An 18887-nucleotide genomic window follows, 5' to 3' on the forward strand; every position below is an offset into this window, starting at 1 on the left:
GTATAAAATTTGTAAAAGGTATGAAGCGAAGACCGAGTCGCAGCCTTACAAATCTGTTCAACAGAAGCATCATTTTTAAAAGCCCATGTGGAAGCCACCGCTCTAGTAGAGTGAGCTGTAATCCTTTCAGGAGGCTGCTTTTCAGCCAAAAAGAAACAGAGGTAGCCGTAGCTTTTTGACCTCTACGTTTTCCAGAATAGAGAACAAACAAAGAAGATGTTTGACGAAAATCTTTGGTCGCTTGCAAGTAAAACTTCAAAGCACGAACCACGTCCAAGTTGTGCAACAGACGCTCCTTCTTAGAGGAAGGATTAGGACACAGAGAAGGAACCACAATTTCCTGATTGATATTCCTATTAGTAACAACCTTAGGAAGGAATCCAGGTTTGGTACGCAAAAGCACCTTATCAGCATGGAAAACAAGGTAAGGCGAGTCGCATTGCAATGCAGATAGTTCAGAAACTCTTCGAGCCGAAGAGATAGCAACTAAAAACAGAACTTTCCAAGACATAAGCTTAATATCTATGGAATGCATAGGTTCAATTGGAACCCCTTGAAGAACATTTAGAACTAAATTCAAACTCCAAGGTGGAGCAACAGGTTTAAACACAGGCTTGATTCTTTTTTTTTTTTTAAATGGACTTTTTATTGAGACAAAATCGGGTACAATTAAACAGAAGAAAAAAAATCATATTAAATTCATACGAAAAATAGTTGGGGTTACAGATCCATCTTATCCTAACAATGAAAATCAGAAAATATAGTACCCTTATTGAGTTTTCCCCAAGTCTTTCCCCCTCTCCCTTTCCAAAACAAAACAAAACAAAACCAAGACAAAAAAAAAAAAAAAAAAAAAGGAGGGGGGGGGGGTGGGCCCAGCCACCCCTCGCAATATGACTTTCGCTATATTTGTGGTTTCCTCATATTCCTCTCCACCACTACGCTCATCAAATATCAGTACCATTCAGTTGGAAAAACCCCTGACAAGATCAGAGTTTCAAAATATTCTGTTTTTCGGAAGTTACATATAAGGGAAAATTGAATATCACGTGGATAAGATAAAATAACTCTTAACCCTTTTGAGCAAAAAGCTGTGATCTTTTCATTTCTAGGGGCGATGTGTTCATTTGTTCAAAAAAAATCTGAGAATGTATAGAATTTATAAAAGATGGGATTGTGGGAGCTTTATTTTTCCAGTTTTTTTTAATATTATTTTATATAATAAAGCAATACTATGTTTACCTGTTTTATAGCTTGTTAAATATTTTTCAATTTCCCCCCAGCCATCCATTTCTAAATTTAAGATTTTACTGCATGTTATAAAGTGTCTAATCTGCAAATAAGCAAAAAAAATTTTTTTGAGAGACAAAATTCACTAGCAATATCCTCGAAAGTCCTTATCTGGAGCTGATTATTTAAACATTGATACACATATGATAGACCTTTTTGCGCCCAGATATTATAAACTTTGCAGGATAAACCGGGGGTAAATTTTGGGTTACCTCGTATCGGCAGAAATGGGGATATCTCAAAATTAAATTTAAGCAATTTGTTAAGTTTTTGCCACGCTTTAATAGTGTTACGTATTGTTATCATACTTTTAATATGGTTTGGGAGCTGTGATGTCGGACAATGTAGAAGAGCTTTCAATGTAAATAGGGTGCTCAATTGTTCTTCGTTTTTGACGTAATATAATAGCAAGGGGTTCTATCGCAATATTGAACAATAATGGGGAGAGTGGACATCCCTGTCTCGTCCCCCTGTATATTATTAAATTTGAAGTATAACTACCATTGATTAGAATACTAGACCGTGGATAGTCACATAAGATTTTAATAAATTGTGTAAAATGTCCTGAAAAAACAAAGAAATTTAATGCCGAAAATAGATGGTCCCATACCACGGAATCAAACGCTTTTTCGGCATTGATTGTAGTTAATGCAAAATCCTGATTACTTGTTTTTCTATCAGATACTTTGTTCCAGAAATGTTTTAATACTAGAGCTACTTTCCGGATATTTTTAGTAGAGGATCTTTGATGCATAAAGCCCGTCTGATCCGCATGAATAATAGGGTCAAGACATAGTTTTAGCAATAATATGAGTTAATAACTTGTAATCTACATTAAGTAGTGAAATAGGTCTATATGACTTAGGATCTAGCGGGTTTTTCCCTTTTTTCAAAATAAGTGATATAATAGACTCTGAGAAGTATTTTGACATCTTTGAACCATCGGTGTAATATCCATTAAACAATTGAACTAAAATATCTACTATCTCTATTCTCAATATTTTGTACATTTCAGCAGGTATCTGATCCGGGCCCGGAGCTTTGTTAGATTTAGTGTTATTTATGGCTTTCAATACTTCCTCTCTCGTTATTGGCCTATTCTTGTGATATCTTGGGAGGAGCAATCCTGTGCCAAAAGTTATTCTTATTCTCAATATTGATTTCTTTGGCTGCATATAGTTTTTGGTAGTATTCTGAAAAGACGTTTTTAATTTTAATCTGATCAGTAACTATATTTACCCCATCATTAATTGCTTCTATTGTGTTAGTCTTTTTCCGAGCTTTATCTAACCTGGATAGAAAGTTCTTGCCAAGAGAGCTTATGTTTGATAAAAATATCCCTTTCTGTTTTAGCTGTTTTATATTTGTCCCCTAGCTGTTTGGAAGGATTATTAATATATTTACGGTATGCATTCTGAACTTGTTTAGATAGCTGGATTTCCCTTTCCTGTAACTTTCTTTTATTTGAAATCATGTAGGCTTTAATGTCTCCTCTTAGGCAAGCCTTGGCGGCTTCCCAAAATATTTCTATTTTTTCTCTGTACTTTCTATTTAAGTGCTCGTATTCTCTCCATTTATGTTTTAGCCAATTACTGAATACTAGGTTATTTACTAAAAATTTTGGAAAAAAGAAATTGTTTCTTTCATTACTCTGAGTTGTTTGTAGATACAAATCTAATGAAATAATTGCGTGATCCGAGATCAAGATGTCAAATATATTTGCCTTAACTTCTAGTTTGATTAATGAGCTCGACAGCAAAAAAAAATCTATACGAGAGAAAGAGCCGTAAGTTTTAGAATCACAGGTAAAGGACCTCACATCTGGATGCTGCAAACGCCAGATATCATGAAGCTTCAGATTTTTACATACTTGGTTACATATTTTTGCCCTCTGTTTGGGAAAGACTGAGTTTTTGGGGCTAAACTTATCTAACGTTTCTGTAGGTGTTAAATTAAAATCGCCGGCTAAGATTATATTTTGTCTGAAAAATTTAGATAGCATATAAACTAAACTGTTCCAGAAGCTAGGATCCGTGTTGTTGGGGCCATACACATTACACATTGTCCATCTGTATCTCCAGTACTGCCCATCTATCATGGGAGTCAAGAGTTATATTAATGACATTATAAGATAGTTTTTTATTTATCAGGAAGGCTACTCCTTTTTTTTCTGCTGGAACAGGGAGTAGCTATCACCTCCCCAAAGCATTTACTATTAAGTTTGGCAATTTCCTCCATTTTTAAGTGTGTTTCTTGTAATAGAGCTATATCGGGGTTATGTTTGCCAAGTTGTCTAATTATTATTTTCCTTTTGATTGGGGAGGTGATGCCACCCACGTTCCAAGAAAGACATCTAATATTTCCTTTCATTTATAAAAACAGAATTTATGTTTACCTGATAAATTACTTTCTCCAACGGTGTGTCCGGTCCACGGCGTCATCCTTACTTGTGGGATATTCTCTTCCCCAACAGGAAATGGCAAAGAGCCCAGCAAAGCTGGTCACATGATCCCTCCTAGGCTCCGCCTACCCCAGTCATTCGACCGACGTTAAGGAGGAATATTTGCATAGGAGAAACCATATGGTACCGTGGTGACTGTAGTTAAAGAAAATAAATTATCAGACCTGATTAAAAAACCAGGGCGGGCCGTGGACCGGACACACCGTTGGAGAAAGTAATTTATCAGGTAAACATAAATTCTGTTTTCTCCAACATAGGTGTGTCCGGTCCACGGCGTCATCCTTACTTGTGGGAACCAATACCAAAGCTTTAGGACACGGATGAAGGGAGGGAGCAAATCAGGTCACCTAAATGGAAGGCACCACGGCTTGCAAAACCTTTCTCCCAAAAATAGCCTCAGAAGAAGCAAAAGTATCAAACTTGTAAAATTTGGTAAAAGTGTGCAGTGAAGACCAAGTCGCTGCCCTACATATCTGATCAACAGAAGCCTCGTTCTTGAAGGCCCATGTGGAAGCCACAGCCCTAGTGGAATGAGCTGTGATTCTTTCGGGAGGCTGCCGTCCGGCAGTCTCGTAAGCCAATCTGATGATGCTTTTAATCCAAAAAGAGAGAGAGGTAGAAGTTGCTTTTTGACCTCTCCTTTTACCGGAATAAACAACAAACAAGGAAGATGTTTGTCTAAAATCCTTTGTAGCATCTAAATAGAATTTTAGAGCGCGAACAACATCCAAATTGTGCAACAAACGTTCCTTCTTTGAAACTGGTTTCGGACACAGAGAAGGTACGATAATCTCCTGGTTAATGTTTTTGTTAGAAACAACTTTTGGAAGAAAACCAGGTTTAGTACGTAAAACCACCTTATCTGCATGGAACACCAGATAAGGAGGAGAACACTGCAGAGCAGATAATTCTGAAACTCTTCTGGCAGAAGAAATTGCAACTAAAAACAAAACTTTCCAAGATAATAATTTAATATCAACGGAATGCAAGGGTTCAAACGGAACCCCCTGAAGAACTGAAAGAACTAAATTGAGACTCCAAGGAGGAGTCAAAGGTTTGTAAACAGGCTTAATTCTAACCAGAGCCTGAACAAAAGCTTGAACATCTGGCACAGCAGCCAGTTTTTTGTGAAGTAACACCGACAAGGCAGAAATCTGTCCCTTCAGGGAACTTGCAGATAATCCTTTTTCCAATCCTTCTTGAAGGAAGGATAGGATCCTAGGAATCTTAACCTTGTCCCAAGGGAATCCTTTAGATTCACACCAACAGATATATTTTTTCCAAATTTTGTGGTAAATCTTTCTAGTTACAGGCTTTCTGGCCTGAACAAGAGTATCGATAACAGAATCTGAGAACCCTCGCTTCGATAAAATCAAGCGTTCAATCTCCAAGCAGTCAGCTGGAGTGAAACCAGATTCGGATGTTCGAACGGACCCTGAACAAGAAGGTCTCGTCTCAAAGGTAGCTTCCAAGGTGGAGCCGATGACATATTCACCAGATCTGCATACCAAGTCCTGCGTGGCCACGCAGGAGCTATCAAGATCACCGACGCCCTCTCCTGATTGATCCTGGCTACCAGCCTGGGGATGAGAGGAAAGGGCGGGAACACATAAGCTAGTTTGAAGGTCCAAGGTGCTACTAGTGCATCCACTAGAGCCGCCTTGGGATCCCTGGATCTGGACCCGTAGCAAGGAACTTTGAAGTTCTGACGAGAGGCCATCAGATCCATGTCTGGAATGCCCCACAGCTGAGTGACTTGGGCAAAGATTTCCGGATGGAGTTCCCACTCCCCCGGATGCAATGTCTGACGACTCAGAAAATCCGCTTCCCAATTTTCCACTCCTGGGATGTGGATAGCAGACAGGTGGCAGGAGTGAGACTCCGCCCATAGAATGATTTTGGTCACTTCTTCCATCGCTAGGGAACTCCTTGTTCCCCCCTGATGGTTGATGTACGCAACAGTTGTCATGTTGTCTGATTGAAACCGTATGAACTTGGCCCTCGCTAGCTGAGGCCAAGCCTTGAGAGCATTGAATATCGCTCTCAGTTCCAGAATATTTATCGGTAGAAGAGATTCTTCCCGAGACCAAAGACCCTGAGCTTTCAGGGATCCCCAGACCGCGCCCCAGCCCATCAGACTGGCGTCGGTCGTGACAATGACCCACTCTGGTCTGCGGAATGTCATCCCTTGTGACAGGTTGTCCAGGGACAGCCACCACCGGAGTGAGTCTCTGGTCCTCTGATTTACTTGTATCTTCGGAGACAAGTCTGTATAGTCCCCATTCCACTGACTGAGCATGCACAGTTGTAATGGTCTTAGATGAATGCGCGCAAAAGGAACTATGTCCATTGCCGCTACCATCAACCCGATCACTTCCATGCACTGAGCTATGGAAGGAAGAGGAACGGAATGAAGTATCCGACAAGAGTCTAGAAGTTTTGTTTTTCTGGCCTCTGTTAGAAAAATCCTCATTTCTAAGGAGTCTATAATTGTTCCCAAGAAGGGAACCCTTGTTGACGGGGATAGAGAACTCTTTTCCACGTTCACTTTCCATCCGTGAGATCTGAGAAAGGCCAGGACGATGTCCGTGTGAGCCTTTGCTTGAGGAAGGGACGACGCTTGAATCAGAATGTCGTCCAAGTAAGGTACTACAGCAATGCCCCTTGGTCTTAGCACAGCTAGAAGGGACCCTAGTACCTTTGTGAAAATCCTTGGAGCAGTGGCTAATCCGAAAGGAAGCGCCACGAACTGGTAATGTTTGTCCAGGAATGCGAACCTTAGGAACCGATGATGTTCCTTGTGGATAGGAATATGTAGATACGCATCCTTTAAATCCACCGTGGTCATGAATTGACCTTCCTGGATGGAAGGAAGAATAGTTCGAATGGTTTCCATCTTGAACGATGGAACCTTGAGAAACTTGTTTAAGATCTTGAGATCTAAGATTGGTCTGAACGTTCCCTCTTTTTTGGGAACTATGAACAGATTGGAGTAGAACCCCATCCCTTGTTCTCTTAATGGAACAGGATGAATCACTCCCATTTTTAACAGGTCTTCTACACAATGTAAGAATGCCTGTCTTTTTATGTGGTCTGAAGACAACTGAGACCTGTGGAACCTCCCCCTTGGGGGAAGTCCCTTGAATTCCAGAAGATAACCTTGGGAGACTATTTCTAGCGCCCAAGGATCCAGAACATCTCTTGCCCAAGCCTGAGCGAAGAGAGAGAGTCTGCCCCCCACCAGATCCGGTCCCGGATCGGGGGCCAACATTTCATGCAGTCTTGGTAGCAGTGGCAGGTTTCTTGGCCTGCTTTCCTTTGTTCCAGCCTTGCATTGGTCTCCAAGCTGGCTTGGCTTGAGAAGTATTACCCTCTTGCTTAGAGGACGTAGCACCTTGGGCTGGTCCGTTTCTACGAAAGGGACGAAAATTAGGTTTATTTTTTGCCTTGAAAGGCCGATCCTGAGGAAGGGCGTGGCCCTTACCCCCAGTGATATCAGAGATAATCTCTTTCAAGTCAGGGCCAAACAGCGTTTTCCCCTTGAAAGGAATGTTAAGTAGCTTGTTCTTGGAAGACGCATCAGCCGACCAAGATTTCAACCAAAGCGCTCTGCGCGCCACAATAGCAAACCCAGAATTCTTAGCCGCTAACCTAGCCAATTGCAAAGTGGCGTCGAGGGTGAAAGAATTAGCCAATTTGAGAGCATTGATTCTGTCCATAATCTCCTCATAAGGAGGAGAATCACTATCGACCGCCTTTATCAGCTCATCGAACCAGAAACATGCGGCTGTAGCGACAGGGACAATGCATGAAATTGGTTGTAGAAGGTAACCCTGCTGAACAAACATCTTTTTAAGCAAACCTTCTAATTTTTTATCCATAGGATCTTTGAAAGCACAACTATCCTCTATGGGTATAGTGGTGCGTTTGTTTAAAGTGGAAACCGCTCCCTCGACCTTGGGGACTGTCTGCCATAAGTCCTTTCTGGGGTCGACCATAGGAAACAATTTTTTAAATATGGGGGGAGGGACGAAAGGAATACCTGGCCTCTCCCATTCTTTATTAACAATGTCCGCCACCCGCTTGGGTATAGGAAAAGCTTCTGGGAGCCCCGGCACCTCTAGGAACTTGTCCATTTTACATAGTTTCTCTGGGATGACCAACTTGTCACAATCATCCAGAGTGGATAATACCTCCTTAAGCAGAATGCGGAGATGTTCCAACTTAAATTTAAATGCAATCACATCAGGTTCAGCCTGTTGAGAAATGTTCCCTGAATCAGTAATTTCTCCCTCAGACAAAACCTCCCTGGCCCCATCAGACTGGGTTAGGGGCCCTTCAGAGATATTAATATCAGCGTCGTCATGCTCTTCAGTATCTAAAACAGAGCAGCCGCGCTTACGCTGACAAGTGTTTATTTTGGCTAAAATGTTTTTGACAGAATTATCCATTACAGCCGTTAATTGTTGCATAGTAAGGAGTATTGGCGCGCTAGATGTACTAGGGGCCTCCTGAGTGGGCAAGACTCGTGTAGACGAAGGAGGGAATGATGCAGTACCATGCTTACTCCCCTCACTTGAGGAATCATCTTGGGCATCATTGTCATTATCACATAAATCACATTTATTTGAATGAATAGGAATTCTGGCTTCCCCACATTCAGAACACAGTCTATCTGGTAGTTCAGACATGTTAAACAGGCATAAACTTGATAACAAAGTACAAAAACGTTTTAAAATAAAACCGTTACTGTCACTTTAAATTTTAAACTGAACACACTTTATTACTGCAATTGCGAAAAAACATGAAGGAATTGTTCAAAATTTATCAAATTTTCACCACAGTGTCTTAAAGCCTTAAAAGTATTGCACACCAAATTTGGAAGCTTTAACCCTTAAAATAACGGAACCGGAGCCGTTTTAAACTTTAACCCCTTTACAGTCCCTGGTATCTGCTTTGCTGAGACCCAACCAAGCCCAAAGGGGAATACGATACCAAATGACGCCTTCAGAAAGTCTTTTCTAAGTATCAGAGCTCCTCTCACATGCGACTGCATGCCATGCCTCTCAAAAACAAGTGCGCCACACCGGCGCGAAAATGAGGCTCTGCTTATGCTTTGGGAAAGCCCCTAAGGAATAAGGTGTCTAATACAGTGCCTGCCGATATTATTATATCAAAATACCCAGATAAAATGATTCCTCAAGGCTAAATATGTGTTAATAATGAATCGATTTAGCCCAGAAAAAGTCTACAGTCTTAATAAGCCCTTGTGAAGCCCTTATTTACGATCGTAATAAACATGGCTTACCGGATCCCATAGGGAAAATGACAGCTTCCAGCATTACATCGTCTTGTTAGAATGTGTCATACCTCAAGCAGCAAGAGACTGCACACTGTTCCCCCAACTGAAGTTAATTGCTCTCAACAGTCCTGTGTGGAACAGCCATGGATTTTAGTTACGGTTGCTAAAATCATTTTCCTCATACAAACAGAAATCTTCATCTCTTTTCTGTTTCTGAGTAAATAGTACATACCAGCACTATTTCAAAATAACAAACTCTTGATTGAATAATAAAAACTACAGTTAAACACTAAAAAACTCTAAGCCATCTCCGTGGAGATGTTGCCTGTACAACGGCAAAGAGAATGACTGGGGTAGGCGGAGCCTAGGAGGGATCATGTGACCAGCTTTGCTGGGCTCTTTGCCATTTCCTGTTGGGGAAGAGAATATCCCACAAGTAAGGATGACGCCGTGGACCGGACACACCTATGTTGGAGAAACATATCATAATCAGCTTGGAGAGGGGGGGTGAGAGATAAACCCCCCCCCCAAAAAAATACCCCTACATCCATTCAACCTTAGGAACCTAACAAAAATACAAAAATTTTTCAGCCAAAGCGAAATACAATTTGCTATTTCCTCTAGCATGTGCATTAACTTAATAAACAGCCTACTTAACCTAGTTACAATATACAAATTTTCCATTTCTAACCTATGCGTTGACAGGCACATTCAAAACTCTAAATTGGATTGCATAATGTAGTTATCTTGATTCTCATGAAAGTGATATCTTATATTTTTTGAAGTAGGCTTTGGCTTCTTCTATATTATCTAGTCTAAATGTGCCCTCCTTCTCTTCTATAAGAATTTTTGCGGGGTACAGCAGTTTTGCCAGAAAGCCCTCTTGGATCAGCTTAGTACAGAAGGGTGTCATCTCTTTCCTCCTAAAAGCTGTGTCAGAAGAGTAATCTTGGAATAATAGAATTTTATTTTCTCCTATATGAAAATTATCAACTTTTCTGTATGCTCGGAGAATATTTGTTTTGTCTTGAAAATTTAAATTTTTTACCAGAATTGGCCAATTAATATTTTTCCCATTGGCTCTACTTCTAGGGGGTCCCAATCTGTGAGCTCCTTCTACCACTAATGGCATCTGCATATGTTCTGAACCTAAAACTTGAGGCAGTGTTAACGATGCAAATTGTAAAAGATCTTTATACTGATCTGTCTCAGGCAGGCCTATTATTTTTAAATTATTCCGCCTTTAGCGGTCTTCAAGATCATCTATCCTGGCGGTCAGAAGAATATTTTTCTTTTCTAAATCTGATACTCTTTGTGACTGATTGTTAAGTGTATCTTCTACTGCTGATATTCTATCTTCGGCCTCTGTAAGTCTGTTAGCAAATAACTTTAATTCTGATGATAAACCAGATATTTGGGTTTTGAGAGATTCAAATTGGGGTAAAAAAATGTCACTAAGTTGAGTAATTAATGGTTGCAGGTCTGCTTTCAAATTTATTGCTTCACTAGTGTTTTCCATCATAACATCTGATGTACGTGGCTTTTTTATCTTTGATTTTAGGAGGCATGATCTGTGCTGTGTGGGAGGAGAAATCTTTCCATATATTTGTGGGGAGGGGCTAGCAATGCAAGATGGGGGTAGAGGGAGGAAAAGCACTAAACGTGATTGTGGGGGATAAACCCCAGTTGTGGGAAAATATGTGATTCTGTGGAGAAAAAAAAAGAGGGCACTAAAAAAAAAAAAAGTGAATAGTGTGTAATTTTCTAAGTGAGATTAAATGACCATGCCTATAAGAACATAAAGGTACATCATATGAAGGAAAGTAAAAAATGTAAGCAGAAGGACTCTCTTTCAGTATAAAAAGTTTCCCCTTCCACTCCTTGTGCTGGAAGGAGAGAGGTAGAGAGTGAGGGACTAATTCTAAATACAAAAAGTATTTTGTCTCCTCTAATTAAATATATGACCCCTTTTTGCAGTTTAATAATATAGTATGGAGACCTGTGTAGTATAAGCCCAGACCAAGTTCCTTAAGTAAAACCCTCAAAAGGCTCTATTTTCTCATATTCAATTTGTAAGCTTTAATTGAATATATGACCCTTCTTTGCAATTTAGCACTCTAAGGAGAAGGACAGGGAAATATCAGCTTAGCCAGGTACCTTAAATTAAAGCTACAGAGGGCTCTATTTGCTCGTGTTGTCTATTACAGCTATAGGCTATTAATTCGTTAAATATACTCAGCCTAACACAACATTTTGAAAATACAACTTGGAGGCATATAACATAAATTCACAATGTGATTCCAACTTTAAATCCCAGCCCTTTGCAAAAAAAGGATAAATGGCAAACCAACATACAAAAAAAATGTATATACAGTTGCAGAATAAGATATCCAATAACCAGGTAGCAGCTTCTGAGTCCTTGGTTTTGAATTGCTACAATATAAAGCGGCCGGCTTAGCTCCCAGTTAACTAGTGTAGATTCAAGTAATAACAAAATTGTAACAAAGGAAACTAAATGTTACAAGCAGCGTGTATCTGAGTGTTCTTTTTCAGTCTCCTCAGCATTTATAGATTGTTACAGATGCAGATATAGATATATAGGAGACAATAATCTCTAAACAACTGCGAAAAAAAACAATATAGCCTTAAGTAGTAAAAAAAAAGTACTTGCACGTTTTGGAGCTTTTCACAAGATGCGATATGGCTTCATTGATCTGGAAATGTCGTGAAAAATCTCTAAAAGCTTGTTTTAAGCAGATTTCTCTGGAGACTGAGCCTATAACCCAGCGCTTGCCTTGGAGAATGAATCTCTGGCGCCCTGCCCCTTTGTGACCTAGGGCCGACTGCCCCCTCAGATTCAACTGCACAGTGTCTTATCTCCTGTTCCCACAACGGCAGCAGTCACATCGACTGGAGTTTCCCTTCTCTCTGTCAGTTCTGCTCCCGCCTCACTACTCGCGAAAGGGAACCCAGGCTCCTGGAGGCAGCAGAGTACGTGCACCACTCCTACTCCCGCAGACGTCCTTGTGCTCTATGACAGGGCCGGTCTGTGTCAGCGTGGTCAATCTCCGCTCCAATCCGGGTCTCAACCAGGTGAGTCGGACTGGAACACTCAGGGTCTCTTGCTTAGAGATGTCCTCACCGGCCACTCAGGTTTACCAGGATATATCCCTCGCACTTCAATTTGAAGAAAGAGGTGGAGGTCTCCAATGGAAACTACGGCGTGGTTTAGTTTCTTTGGGGAAGACAGCTTCAGTCTCTGCCCTCTGTTCCTCAAAGGCTGTGTTGGCTAGACGCTTCGGCTGCGACTCTAGTGAATGAGCCTAGGTCGGCTTCTGGCGGACTTCCAAGTCAAACCCTGATAGTAGTCGGGTAGTGTCCTAGGGAGTATATCACTTACTCCAACAACGGACCGTGACAGGTGTTAGTTCTCGATTGAGCTCCTACAGGTAGCACGCTAGTTTGGAGTGTTCCATCTAGGTCCGCCTTTCAGGAAGTCCATCCTGGTTTAGATGACACAGGCTTGATTCTAACTAAAGCCTGACAGAACGACTGAACGTCTGGAACATCTGCCAGGCGCTTGTGCAGAAGAATTGATAAAGCAGATATCTGTCCCTTTAAGGAACTAGCTGATAGCCCCTTCTCCAATCCTTCTTGGAGAAAGGACAAAATCCTAGGAATCCTGATCTTACTCCATGAGTAGCCTTTGGATTCGCACCAATAAAGATATTTACGCCATATCTTATGATAAATTTTCCTGGTGACAGGCTTCCGAGCCTGAATCAAGGTATCTATGACTGACTCAGAGAACCCCCGCTTGGATAAGATCAAGCGTTCAATCTCCAAGCAGTCAGTCGCAGAGAAACTAGATTTGGATGCTGTAACGGACCTTGAATCAGAAGGTCCCGTCTCAGTGGCAGAGTCCATGGTGGAATAGATGACATATCCACCAGGTCTGCATACCAAGTCCTGCGTGGCCACGCAGGTGCTATCAAAATTACCGAAGCTCTCTCCTGTTTGATTCTGGCACTCAAACGAGGAAGGAGAGGAAATGGTGGAAACACATAAGCCAGGTTGAACGACCAGGGTACTGCTAGAGCATCTATCAGTACCGCCTGAGGATCCCTTGACCTGGACCCGTAACGAGGAAGTTTGGCGTTCTGACGAGACGTCATCAGATCCAATTCTGGTGTGCCCCATTGCTGAATCAATTGTGCAAACACCTCCGGATGGAGTTCCCACTCCCCCGGATGAAAAGTCTGACGACTTAGAAAATCCGCTTCCCAGTTCTCCACTCCTGGGATATAGATTGCAGATAGATGGCAAGAGTGAGTCTCTGCCCATCAAATTATTTTGGTAACCTCTATCATCGCTAGAGAACTCTTTGTTCCCCCCTGATGATTGATATATGCTACAGTCGTGATATTGTACGACTAGAATCTTAAGAATCTGGCCGACGCCAGCTGAGGCCACGCCTGAAGCGCGTTGAATATCGCTCTCAGTTCTAGAATATTTATCGGGAGGAGAGCCTCCTCCTGAGTCCACAAACCCTGAGCTTTCAGGGAATTCCAGACTGCACCCCAGCCCAATAGGCTGGCGTACGTCGTCACTATGACCCATGCTGGCCTGCGGAAACACATTCCCTTGGACAGATGATCCTGTGACAACCACCAAAGAAGAGAGTCTCTGGTCTCTTGGTCCAGATTTATCTGAGGAGATAAATCTGCATAATCCCCATTCCACTGTTTGAGCATGCAAAGTTGCAGTGGTCTGAGATGCAAGCGAGCAAACGGAACTATGCCCATTGCCGCTACCATGAATGGAATGGAATGAAGCGCTCGGCAGATGGATAAAATCTTTGATTTCCTGACCTCCGTCAGAAAAATTTTCATGTCTACCGAATCTATCAGAGTTCCCAGGAATGGAACTCTTGTGAGAGATATAAGTGAACTCTTTTTTACGTTCACCTTCCACCCGTGAGATCTTAGAAAAGCCAACACGATGTCCGTGTGAGACTTGGCTAGTTGGTAAGTCGATGCCTGGATTAAGATATTGTCCAGATAAGGTGCCACAGCTATGCCCCGCGGCCTTAGAACCGCCAGAAGGGACCCTAGCACCTTTGTGAAAATTCTGGGAGCCGTGGCCAACCCGAAGGGAAGAGCCACAAACTGGTAATGCTTGTCCAGAAAGGCGAACCTGAGGAACTGGTGATGATCTTTGTGGATAGGAATGTGTAGATACGCATCCTTTAAATCCACGGTGGTCATATATTGACCCTCCTGGATCATCTGCAAAATAGTCCGAATTGTCTCCATCTTGAAGGATGGGACTCTGAGGAATTTGTTTAGGATCTTGAGATCCAAAATTGGTCTGAAGGTTCCCTCTATTTTGGGAACCACAAACAGAGTAGAATCCTTGGCCCTGTTCTGTTTTTGGAATTGGGCAGATCACTCCCATGGTATATAGGTCTTCTACGCAGCGTAAGAACACCTCTCTTTTTGTCTGGTTTACAGACAATTGAGAAAGATGGAATCTCCCCCTTGTGGGAAAATCTTTGAAATCTAGAAGATACCCCTGGGTTACAATTTCTAAAGCCCAGGAGTCCTGAACGTCTCTTGCCCAAGCCTGAGCAAATAGAGAAAGTCTTCCCCCTACTAGATCCGGTCCCGGATCGGGGGCTCCCTCTTCATGCTGTCTTGGTGGCAGCAGCGGGCTTCTTGGCCTGTTTACCCTTGTTCCAAGTCTGGTTAGGTCTCCAGACTGATTTGGATTGAGCAAAATTCCTCTCTTGCTTTGCGGCAGGGGAAGAGGTAGAGGGACCACCTTTGAAGTTTCAAAAGGAACAAAAATTATTTTGTTTGGAACTCATCTTATTCGTCTTATCCTGAGGAAGGGCATGGCCTTTCCCTCCAGTGATGTCTGAAATGATCTCTTTCAGTTCAGGCCCGAATAGGGTCTGACCCTTGAAAAGGATGGCTAAAAGCTTAGCTTTTGATGACACATCAGCAGACCAGGACTTAAGCCATAACGCTCTACGTGCTAAAATGGCAAAACCTGAATTCTTTGCAGCTAATTTAGCCAGTTGAAAAGCGGCATCTGTAATGAAAGAATTAGCTAGCTTGAGAGCCCTAATTCTATCCAGAATATCATCTAATGGGGTCTCAACCTGAAGAGCCTCTTCCAGAGCCTCGAACCAAAAGGACGCTGCAGTAGTTACAGGAACAATGCACGCTATAGGTTGGAGAAGAAAACCTTGATGAACAAATATTTTCTTCAGGAGACCCTCTAATTTTTTTTTTTTTTCCATAGGATCTTTGAAAGCACAACTGTCCTCAATAGGTATAGTTGTACGCTTAGCCAGGGTAGAAATAGCTCCCTCCACCTTAGGGACCGTCTGCCACAAGTCCCACACTGCGTCTGATATGGGAAACATTTTCTTAAAAGTAGGAGGGGGAGCGAACGGAATACCTGGTATATCCCACTCCTTAGTAACAATGTCCGAAATCCTCTTAGGGACCGGAAAAAAATCAGTGTAGGCAGGAACCTCTAGGAATCTGTCCATTTTACACAATTTCTCTGGAACTACAATAGGGTCACAATCATTCAGAGTCGCTAAAACCTCCCTGAGCAATAAGCGGAGGTGTTCTAGTTTAAATTTAAAAGCCGTCATATCTGAGTCTGTCTGAGGGAATATATTTCCTGAATCAGAAATCTCTCCCTCAGCCAGCAAATCCCTCACCCCCAACTCAGAACATTGTGAGGGTACATCGGATATGGCTAATAAAGCGTCAGAGGGCTTGGCGTTTGTTCTCACACCAGACCTACTGCGCTTCCCCTGCAACCCAGGCAGCTTAGATAAAACCCCTGTGAGGGTAGTATTCATAACTGCGGCCATATCTTGCAGGGTGAAAGAATTAGATACACTAGAAGTACTTGGCGTCGCTTGTGCAGGCGTTAACGGTTGTGACACTTGGGGAGAATTAGATGGCATAACCTGATTCCCTTCTGACTGAGAATCATCCTGCGACATACTTTTAGTAGCTAAAATATGTTCTTTACAATTTATTGACCTTTCAGTGCATGAGGGACACATTCTAAGTGGAGGTTCCACAATGGCTTCTAAACATATTGAACATTGACTTTTCTCAATGTCAGACATGTTGAACAGGCTAGTAATGACTACAAACAAGCATGAAAACACGTTATTTAGTGAAAAAAATAACAATCTTAAAAAACGGTACTGCGCCTTTAAGAGAAAAAAGCATACACGTTCTGCAAAACAGCCTAAACATGCATCAAATTTTTCAAAATTTTGTAAGCAGACACAAAATATGTAGTTAAGATTGCCCCACAAGGTATTTTAACAATTAACCCTTTAATGTGCAAACCGGATTGAAAATAGGCCCAGATCCGGAAAAAACACCCTCAGCACCTTGCCACAGCCCTGCTGTGGCCCTACCTGCCCTCAGGGATAGTAAATGTGGGGTTAAAGCTTCGATTTGGCCAAAAACATCCACCAGGGCCCTCAGGAGTTAGAGCTTGCTGCGAGAAACTAACTGCGCATCTGAGGCGCAAAAATAGGCCCCGCCCATCTCACTCGATGTCTCCAGCCTCAAAGAACCGCACCAGAGCGGTTATAACTAGCCATGTGGGTTCTGAGACCCAGAAATTAAGCCATGTGTGCCCTCAATAAAGTTGCCCAAAACGTTATTGCCCACAAAACGTTAAAGCACTCCCAGATCATAAAAACGTTTGCCCACAAACATTTACAAGTCAGTGTCAACCATATTTGTAATTGGCCCCTTATGCAAGCTTAGTAATGCCCTTCTCATTAGCTCTAGGATTACTGCTTACCCTTACCCTCCTGGGTATAATGTCAGCCCTTCTGAAATACACAGTCTCTCCAGAAAAATATGACTGAACATACCTCACTGCTGCATAGCATGAAAACATTCCTCACACTGAAGTTTCCTGTACTCCTCAGCCTCTGTGGGAACAGCAATGGACCTTAGTTACAAATGCTAAGATCACCATCCTCCAGGCAGCAGTCTTCATCCATCTGCTGCCTGAGAGTAAATAGTACACACCTGTACCATTTAAAATAAACTCTTGCTTGAAGAAATTAAAAACTAATATTTTATCACCTCTTTAACTTTACCCTTCCTAGTACTTAGAGTAGGCAAAGAGAATGACTGGGGGGTGGAGCTAAGGGAGGAGCTATATAGACAGCTCTGCTGTGGTGCTCTTTGCCACTTCCTGTTAGGAAGGATAATATCCCACAAGTAAAGGATGAATCCGTGGACTCGTCTTACCTTATAGAAGAAATAAAGGATCTCTTTTATATATATCAACAAACCTAATAAACATACCTATTAAACCCTATATTGACATAAAGCCCCACCACAAACAATCCCACACTACTTAACCCCCTAAGTGCCAATACCTCATGGCAAACTATCCCTAACTGCCAATACCCCCACTGCAAACTATCCCTACACTAATTAACACCCTAACTGCCAATAACCCAACCGCAAACTACCCCTAACCTATTAACCCCCAAACTGTAAATATCCCACCACAAACTACTCCTAACCTATTAACCCCTAGCGACCAATACCCCATTGCAAACTACCCCTAACCTATTAAAACCCTAACCGCCAATACCCCACTGCAAAGAACCCTTACACTACTTAATCCCCTAACACTACCATTTCCAAAAATATCAAAAACATTACCAAAAAATAAAAAACCCACCCGGTAAGTCTATCAAAAAACTAAAGTCCCCTTTAAAAAAAAGCCCACACCAAAATACAAAACCCTATACTAACAATAAAGCCTACTCTAAACATTGGCCTGAGTGCCTTAGTTGAATTAATTATCTCTTTTGCATTAAAAAATCCCTATACTAAAATCAAAGTTACCCTCTACCCCACCCAAAAAATAAACTTATCTTTAAAACGCCTTATCCTAAAAAAGATACTTGGGCTCTTGTGCTAACCCTAACCTAACCCCCCAAAAAAACCTCTAACGCTAAACTCCAAAGTTTCTACTCACCAAACTTGGTGGGCTGCTGCTTCTCCAAGGCTGCGCTCTTCTTCCATCTTCATTTGCGGCGGTTCTCCACTGGGGGTTTCCTCTGACCCATCTTCTTCCATCCGATGCTTCTTTCCTTCTTATCTTCTGTCCAACATCCTCTTCATGCGGTCACCGCTGCACACTGAAGATTAAATGCGAGGTTCCCCCAAGGGCACCCCATTTATGAGAGGTAACCTCGCATTCAAGCTCCAGTATGCGCCGGTGACTGCATAGAGAGGACGTTCGATGGAAGATGAGGAGAAAATAAGCATCGGATGCTAGAAGAAAGCCCCAGCAGAGTGCCGCCACGGATGAAGATGGAAGAGAAGTGCCACCTTGGAGCAGCCCATCCAGGAGCAGGATTCAAGTTTGGTTTGTAGACTCTTTGGGGTATAGCGTTAGGGGTTTTATTTTTAGGCAGGGGGTTTAGATCAGGGTTAGCAAAAGAGTTTAAATCGCTGATGCCCTTTTCAGGGCATCTTTTTTAAGGATAGGGTTTTTTAAAGATATTTTTTTGGGGGAGGGGGGATACTTTGATTTAAGTATAGGGATTTTTTTATGCAAAAGAGATAATCACTTCAATTAAGGCACTGCCCGACAAATTCTTTTTTCAAGGCAATTTTAAGTAGGTTTTAGTGTTTGTATAGGGTTTTTTTAATTTATTTTGGGTTGGGCTTTTGTTAAAGGAGACTTTAGTTTTAGGATAGGCCTTATTGCTGGATTTTTATTTTTGGTAGTGTTCTTTTTTTTTAGTAATGT

The sequence above is a fragment of the Bombina bombina genome, chromosome 3 (genome assembly GCF_027579735.1).
Source record: "Bombina bombina isolate aBomBom1 chromosome 3, aBomBom1.pri, whole genome shotgun sequence".
Taxonomy (NCBI): domain Eukaryota; kingdom Metazoa; phylum Chordata; class Amphibia; order Anura; family Bombinatoridae; genus Bombina; species Bombina bombina.